The 7,444-nt window shown below is 50.6% G+C and overlaps 1 long non-coding RNA gene across 1 annotated transcript in view; it reads left to right on the forward strand.

Annotated features, from left to right (window-relative positions):
- Positions 1 to 4,120: 4,120 nt before the first annotated feature.
- Positions 4,121 to 7,444, forward strand: part of LOC139998808 (uncharacterized) — a 33,290-nt gene continuing 29,966 nt past the window's right edge. Inside the window, exon 1 of the long non-coding RNA XR_011803768.1 lies at positions 4,121 to 5,410. This is a non-coding gene — a long non-coding RNA (uncharacterized lncRNA). The remainder of the gene's footprint in view (positions 5,411 to 7,444) is intronic.

Consider the following 7,444-nt stretch of genomic DNA (forward strand, 5'->3'; position numbering starts at 1 on the left):
TTTTCCCTTCATTACATGGTGTTTCTTAGCTGGGATTTTTCCAGCTCAGCTCTCAGAGCTGTAGGAATTGGTACTGTAAGGGTTAACCGGGTGTGCGAGGATGTTCCTCTCTCCTCTTGATCCCCAGGTCTTGGCTCTGTTAAACATCTCCCCCTCTCTTTTACATTCAGCTCCTCTTTTACAAGGCTGGGCTCGGGAATCTCAGCCCAGCCAAGAGCCATCTTCCCCTCCATTAAGGCTGCGTGACAGCAGGTAACGATATCACTTCAAAAGGACAAAATTGTTTCATTCCCCCCCGACTCCCCCTAAATTAAGCTCTCTGCATCTGAGCACGATACAGGAAGAAGCAGCTGCCCTGCTTCCTTGCAAGATCCAGCTCCCAAATGTGCTGTCTTGGGGACAAAAGCAGAGCCAAGCCCCAGGGCCGCTGATGCTGTTGGTGCTGCGTGGCAGGGACTGCAGGGCTGTTTGCCCAGAGACCTTTGCAGCTCCGGTTTTAGCCATCTCACCCCCCAAGAGGAGCTGAAGACGCTCTGTTTTATCAGCCCACTGCTGACCTCTTACCCTGGATCAGGCCAGCAAAAGCTGGATCATGTCTTGGCTAATCACTGTGGCTGCAGATTGGAGCCCTCAAGGTCTGCATCTACCGTGGGATGCGCTGAGCTCACTTTCACAGCCTGCCTGGCTCTTTTTTCCACTTTTTTTCTCCTCTTTTTTTTTTTTTTCTTTTTCCTGCCTTTGCTGACTCAGTCCAATGTTTCTCACATTTTTTCTATGCCTGCCATCTCTCCTGCATCCCCGTGTGCTGCCCCATCCCTCAGCACGCAGGTTGCATGGCTCTCATGCCGCTGGATGTGCTCGTGTGTGGTCCTCCACCTGGGAGCGAGCGGGCCCAGCAGCGTAATTTTGTCTCTCCTGCTCGGGCACTATTTAGGGATAACAATAACAGTCGGAGGAAGGTCTCCTGTGAGGAGAGATCAAATAGAAGGGGGAACACGGGGCTGAGAGGAAAGCCCAGGAGGTGCTAGCACAGGCAGCAAGGAGGCACGGTCTGCCTTTCTTCCCAGCTGCCTGTCCTTTAACAAAAAATATGCAAAGAGGAGGTACCAGGGTTATTTATTTGAGTAGCAGTTCAAAAAAAAAATCTGAAAAATTAAGGCACACATGCACCAAAGATACTAGACTATTTATTTATTCATTTTAGTTTTATTTATAATATTTCATTTATTTCTCCCAACTATTCATGTAGAACACCATTTTCCTAAGACCCCTCCCACCCACCCCCAACCCATTTAACCACAGAATTTCAGCTTCATGGCACACCCGCACTGCAGCTGGAGGTGCTTACAACTCCAACTGTCTTTGCTCTGGCTTCCAAGCGGCTGAGCCTCCCAGTTGCCAGTGAAATCTTCTTTCAAGTGATCATTTGAGAGGCTGAAGTCCTCCTGTGCCTTCCCAGAAACCTTCAGCAAGCCTAGATAGGATGGGAATATCTCCTAGCAGTGATGTGCAGTGTGAGCAAGCCTGCAGAGTGCCAGGGCAGCTGGCTCCCCCTGGCCTTAGGGACACCCGCTGCAGGGTGCTGCTGATGTGGGAATAGCCCCATGGCTCCAAATGCAGGGAACTCCTCTGCCTGGATGGCTCTTCATAGATGATACTTATATTTTTTTTAAAGGATGGAATGTATTTGGACCCAAATAAGCCATAGGGGAATTCTTCCAGTCTTCCCCAGCATCCTTGATACCTTAACTTTCTGTTAAAATAAGTTAAAGGATTTAGGGGATACCTACAACCTCAGATCTATTTATTTTTTCCTAACATTTTCAGGATGCTGGAGAAAACACAGGTGTCCCACAAACACCTGTGTGCATGAAGCGACTTATTTCCCATGAACTTTTTGCTATCCTAGCGTCTCCTCTGACTGAAGCTGGTCCAGTGGTCATTTTTGCAATTAACCCCTCCAAAAGTTGAATGTCAAGTTAGAAGCAGGGTGACAGCAGAGCTCGGACATAATGTGGAACCTGCTTCTGCACACCCTGAGGGCTGTGGGGCTGCTCCCGTCCTTCCCTGCTCAGCCTGCTGGTCAGTTTGGGAGTGTGCTGTTAGTCTCTGGTATTCCCTGAAAGATGAAGCTCTGGGTCTGCAGGAGCTTGGCCTCCTTTTCTGGAATAATTTTGGGTCATGGTGCTTCACGGCCCCTTTTATGACCACAAGAAATGGGGAGGACATCAACGAGCATGTCGCAATAGGAAAGCCGTGAAGGCCAGCTGTTGGTGACACAGGGTAAAAAAGCCATGAGGAAAACAGGAGGCATCTCAGGGGAGAAATGCACAGAGAGAAATGCTTGCAAAGAGGGAAAAGGACGAGCAGCCTACACGCCAACCCTCATGGGGCACAGCTCCATCAGCCCCAGTGCTCCCCCGAAAGAGTTAATTCCCCAGCCAGTGCACTAAGTGGTCAGCAGCCCAATAAATTATGCCCTCAAAAGACAAACCACAATCATCATTAGTCACGGCTCATTGGCCTGTTAAGGCTCCTCAGTGAAGTTTATCTCTTCCCTCCTGTCCACCGGCAGCCATATTTCATGCTCCGAAAACAGATGACCCCGGGGGTCAGCGAAATGAAAGCCCCATTCAACAGGTCTGCGAAGGGCTCGCCGCGGAAAAAAACGGCCGGGGTCAAAATAACATTGAGATACGGCCAGACCTTCAGCCGCTGCCCTCCCGGAGCAGACACACACCACACGCTCAAGTGACCAAGACATGTTAATCCGTTTCAGGATCAGGCAGGGTCAGGCCGGGGCTGGGAGGAACAGTGGCATAATTAGGTGAGGGTGACCTCCATAAAACAGTAATGGGCTTCCAGAGGCACGCCGGCGCGGGGCGGCCTGCGGGGCTTTGCACCCACTTCCCCGGTCTTTGCAAGATGGAGGTGGCCATGGTGGGACAGTGCTGTCCCCAGGGGTTGGCCTTGTCCCCAGGGGTGAACCTCATCCCCAGGGATCGGCCTTGTCCCCAGAGATCAGCCTTATCCCCAGAGACTGGCCTTGTCCCCAAGGATTGGCCTGGTCCCTAAAGATTGGCCTTGTCCCCAAGGATTGGCCTTGTCCCAAAGGATTGGCCTGGTCCCTAAAGATTGGCCTTGTCCCCAAGGATCAGCCTTGTCCCCAACAGTGCCTGGTCTGGTGGGCGAGGAGGGTGGCACAGAAAGGAGAGGAGGCTCTGGAAATCCTTCTGGGAAGAGCAGGGCACTCCGCAATACCAAGGAGCAAAAGGCTGATGGTTGCGGGGTGGGAGTTGAAGTGACCACGTTCAGGTTCCTCTGTTCCTAGGGGCTGACCCAAGGTTTGTGCTGAGACCTGATGTTTGTGCCCGCTTTCATCAGGGGAGCACAACCAGACCTCTCAAGCTTCATCCTGCTGCCCTCCTCCAGCCCAGCCTTCAGGCTGCTGGGCCCACAGTTGTGTTCCAGATTTATTATTTAATTACTTATTTCTGTTCTTTATTCTAGGAGTGTTTCTATGGGATGGAAAGACAGAATAAGAAGGGTGATGAGGAAAAAAACTTTTTTTTTTTTTAACATCTTCTATTTCCCGTTTTTGAACCAAAATGGCATTCATTTTTTTTGCTAAAAAAGGGTCAGATGGCAGGATGACTGGTTACTAAATGGAAGTTGTACACATTTCAGAAATATTATTCATTTAAATTAAATGATTTTGACTTCAGGGATTTGACTGAGAAACAGCACATTTCAGAAATCGAGCCAAATTTTTATTCCAACTACCCTCCAGCTAGAAATTTTTACATGTCCAGTAACAGAAATAAAAAAAATTAAAACCAAACCTTTACAATCTGCTATGAAGTATCAATTCAAACCCCATTATCTCCTGCAGAGCCATGCATGACAAAACAAAAAACTGTGGTCAATCAAAATGCTTTCTGTTAGAAAATCAGTTGCCACTCCCAAAACCCCATTTTCAGAAGGGACTCCTTCTCTTTCTCTTTCTCTTTCTCTTTCTCTTTCTCTTTCTCTTTCTCTTTCTCTTTCTCTTTCTTTCTTCCTTTTTCTTTTCACCAGCTCTTGGTTAACTACAGTATCATCTTTAGGATGGAGCTGAGCATTTGTGGGCAGGGAAGACTTGAGGACAGCACAGGTGTTCCTGGATAGAGACCAAGGATGCTCCCACCCCAGCTGCACCTCTCTGGAGAGGTATTTAGCCCCCAGAAGATATGCTGTACCCAGTGACAGCATTGTCATGGCACTGGAGGTCAGATCTGGGGCTGACATCCATGTTGCTATAAAGGAAGGACTTTAAAACCAGCTCCCCTAATGAAGCTGATCATGTATTTGAGCATTGTAAATCAGGATGTACCAGGTCAGGGCCATACCAGCAAGGGAGGCAGAAGAGGATGGGGTACCAGGGGTGATTCTAGCTAGCATTCTGCTGAGATAACTCCTTTTCAGAACAGCTTGCAGGGATCACGTTTTAAAACAGCTCTTTAGCTGTGTGTTTATTGCTGTGTGCGTCATGGGATGTTTTAATGCAAGCAATGGGGATGATGTGATTCGGGACATTTGATCTCCCAGCTCCTTCTCTCCCCAGTTACAGCTGTGCTGGAGTGCTGGTAATGGCTGGGGTGGGTGCAGGCAGGTGCCCTGCATCGCAGCCTGGATCACTGCCACGATCCCTGCAGAGGGCTCAGCTGGGTGCAGGGATGTGATAAGGCAGGGGAGAGGGCTGGTGCTCAGCCCCAGGCTCCCTGAGAGGCTGCCAGTGAAGGGGAGCTGCAGGGGATGGGTTCCTGGCAGCAGGGCTGAGCAATCCTTGTACAGGAATAGGGGGAAGAGAGGTGCTTCCACCTCTGCAAGGCTGGTGGAAGACCTGCAGGGATGTGGGCTGGGGTCCCTGGTCCTGCCTGGGGAGGGGGGTGCTGGGATGTTGTTCTTGCAGGATTTTGGGCACCAAAAGGGTGGGAGGGGAGTGTTAGGGAGCTGAGAAGCTGGGTTTCTCTCTCCGCTGTCTAATCAGGGACCCCAGCTCTTAACTCTTCTGCTGCATAACTAAGGGGACTGCACTGAGCAGCAGCATCCCCTTCCCTTGTGCTCATCCACCAGGTTACAGGAAAACTTCAGTCAAACAGATAAAAAATCTGCTCTAGATAAAGTGAGAGGGTTTGCACCGTTGTTTTTTTCTCCTCCTGGCTATAGGTGGAGCTTTGTGCTGCAGATGGGGAGGAGGCGGTGGGATTCTGTTGGCAATGCAGGGCTGCCCGAGCAGGTCCTGTGGAAGGTGGCAGCGGTGTCCCCAGCAGCCTGGGGAACTGAGCCGAGACTTCCTGAGCCCTGACCCATCGTGGCAGTTGCCAACACATGCTGGCCATCTCTGATGACACGGCACAGTCAGAACAAGGTGTGAACTGATGTGGTATTGATTCACTTCTGGGCAGGGGAGGTGAAAATGGGTATTGAAGTAAGAGCACACGCGACATGGAGTCAGCAGCAGGTATGGCTTTGTTACTTCTTTACTAGCCAAAGCAGGCACAGATGCAAGACAGAGAAGTTGAGACAGTGTGTAACACATGTGGCTTTTCATTCCCCAGTATATAATGAATCCATTAGCTACGTTAAAGTAATTAGCATCTTATTGCAGACAAGCCAGGGATGAGCGCTGCCAAGCCTGTCCCTGGTGTCTGCGTGGAGCAGAGCACAGCCTGTGCTGCCTGCCAGACCTGCTTCAGTCACCTGCATCTCGGCAAAAACAGCCTGAGCCTACCCCGTTTTCCCCCCTTTTCTTCTGATTGCTTTACCCTTGCCATAATGAAAGCCTTGTTGCCTCAGCTCCTTTGAAATGTCTGATTCAGAGAGGCAAAGCAGCAGCACGTGGGGCCAGGCAGAGCAGGGAGGAGATGCAGCAGAAGCCCCGAGCAGGGTGACAGGTGTGGTGCTGGCAGAAAATTTACAGCCTCAGCCTTGGGCTCTGGACCCTCTTTTTATTACATTTTACACCGAGTGAGGTAGATTGAGTTACCATTGCAGTTTCATCTGCTCCATCAGGGCTGTGCTCAGAACCAATGCCTGCGGGGCTGGGGAGAGGGCTCCGCCGAGATGTCGGGTCTGGCCGTCAGCAAATACATCAGGTACAAGTAAAGAGCAGGTGATATTTCATAAGCTTAGAATGGGATTTAGCTGTCCGGCAGAGGCCGGAAGAAAAGGAGCACAGCTAGCATTTCCCCAGTCCCCAGGACTGTAGGATGAGGTGAATCTCCACATCTCTGCCCTCCCTGGGTAATAGAGGCATGCCTGGGCTGCTTGCTGGCTCCTCCGCCACCCTGCCCTCACTGTGCAGGGGCTGCTGGCAAAGCTGCAGGGAGCCTGAGCTGTGGGATTTTAATTGCTGGCTTCCAGAACAACCCTCGGGGCTCTGGAGTTTGGAAGGGGAGGTGGTGTGGGCTCAGCACATCAGGTGGGAAGCTGCTCTTGTGCATGTGAAGCTGCAGAGGATAGGGATGGACCCTGGAGCTGCCTGCAGGTGGATGAACCTCCTCTCAGCCTCCTCTGGCAGGGTGAATTTGGGCTTCTGGGGTTGTGTATGTATTTTTGTGGCTTCTAACCTTTAAACTGTTAAATGCTGGTGGATACGGATCAGTCCTCGCTGACTGGCTGTGTTCTGGTTGAGAGCTGGTCTCCGTACAACTGGAATTGAGAGATACAGCCAGGAAATAATGGCCAGGGGAGACTTCTCTTAAAGAAAAATAGTTCGTGGATGCAAATTATGTCTTGAGCACCAGAGCCTGGAGTATTTGAGCTCTGTCTCCTCATTTATTTATTTTTTTTAACAGCAGATTTCTAGGATTATGAAAGAACAAACTGCAGCCTGAATTCTGCGGCTTGGCTCCAACTCCGAGGAGTCCCTCCTGCTCTCCTGCTGTCCAAGAGCAGCCTCTGGTGTGGCCCAGGAAGCCCATGGCCTCTCTTAACTAGCCAGTTCTCCTCTTGGAGGGTTTGGCACCCAAAAGCAGCCTGTGGCAGGCAGCTGCCCACGCACCCTTATGGAAACGTGCCCTGGGTTTGGCCAGGCTCTGCCACAGGTGCAGCAGGGAAGGACGTGAATGTTTGCAGGGACATCTGCAGCTCTTGGCATGGTGGCATCATCTGCTGTGCAAAAAGCATCAGGGCCAGCATATTCCTTCAATTGTGGACCTTTTCCTTATTTTCTGGAGGTGATTTTTCACAGAAATCATCCCTTCAGGCCCTGTCTTCCTTCAGTAGTTGGGATTTTGGGCATTTTTTTTTTTGATTTTTTTTTTTTGGGGGCCTGGTCCAAGTTGTCAGCCCACAGCCACCATCCTGGAGCATCTGGTCCCTCCATCACTGCCTACAGGGTTGGGATTTTTTGGCTTTTTGGTGCCAAACGTGTGGGAAATAGCCAATACACTGGGCAACA

The sequence above is a fragment of the Anas platyrhynchos genome, chromosome 16 (assembly GCF_047663525.1).
Source record: "Anas platyrhynchos isolate ZD024472 breed Pekin duck chromosome 16, IASCAAS_PekinDuck_T2T, whole genome shotgun sequence".
NCBI lineage: Eukaryota > Metazoa > Chordata > Aves > Anseriformes > Anatidae > Anas > Anas platyrhynchos.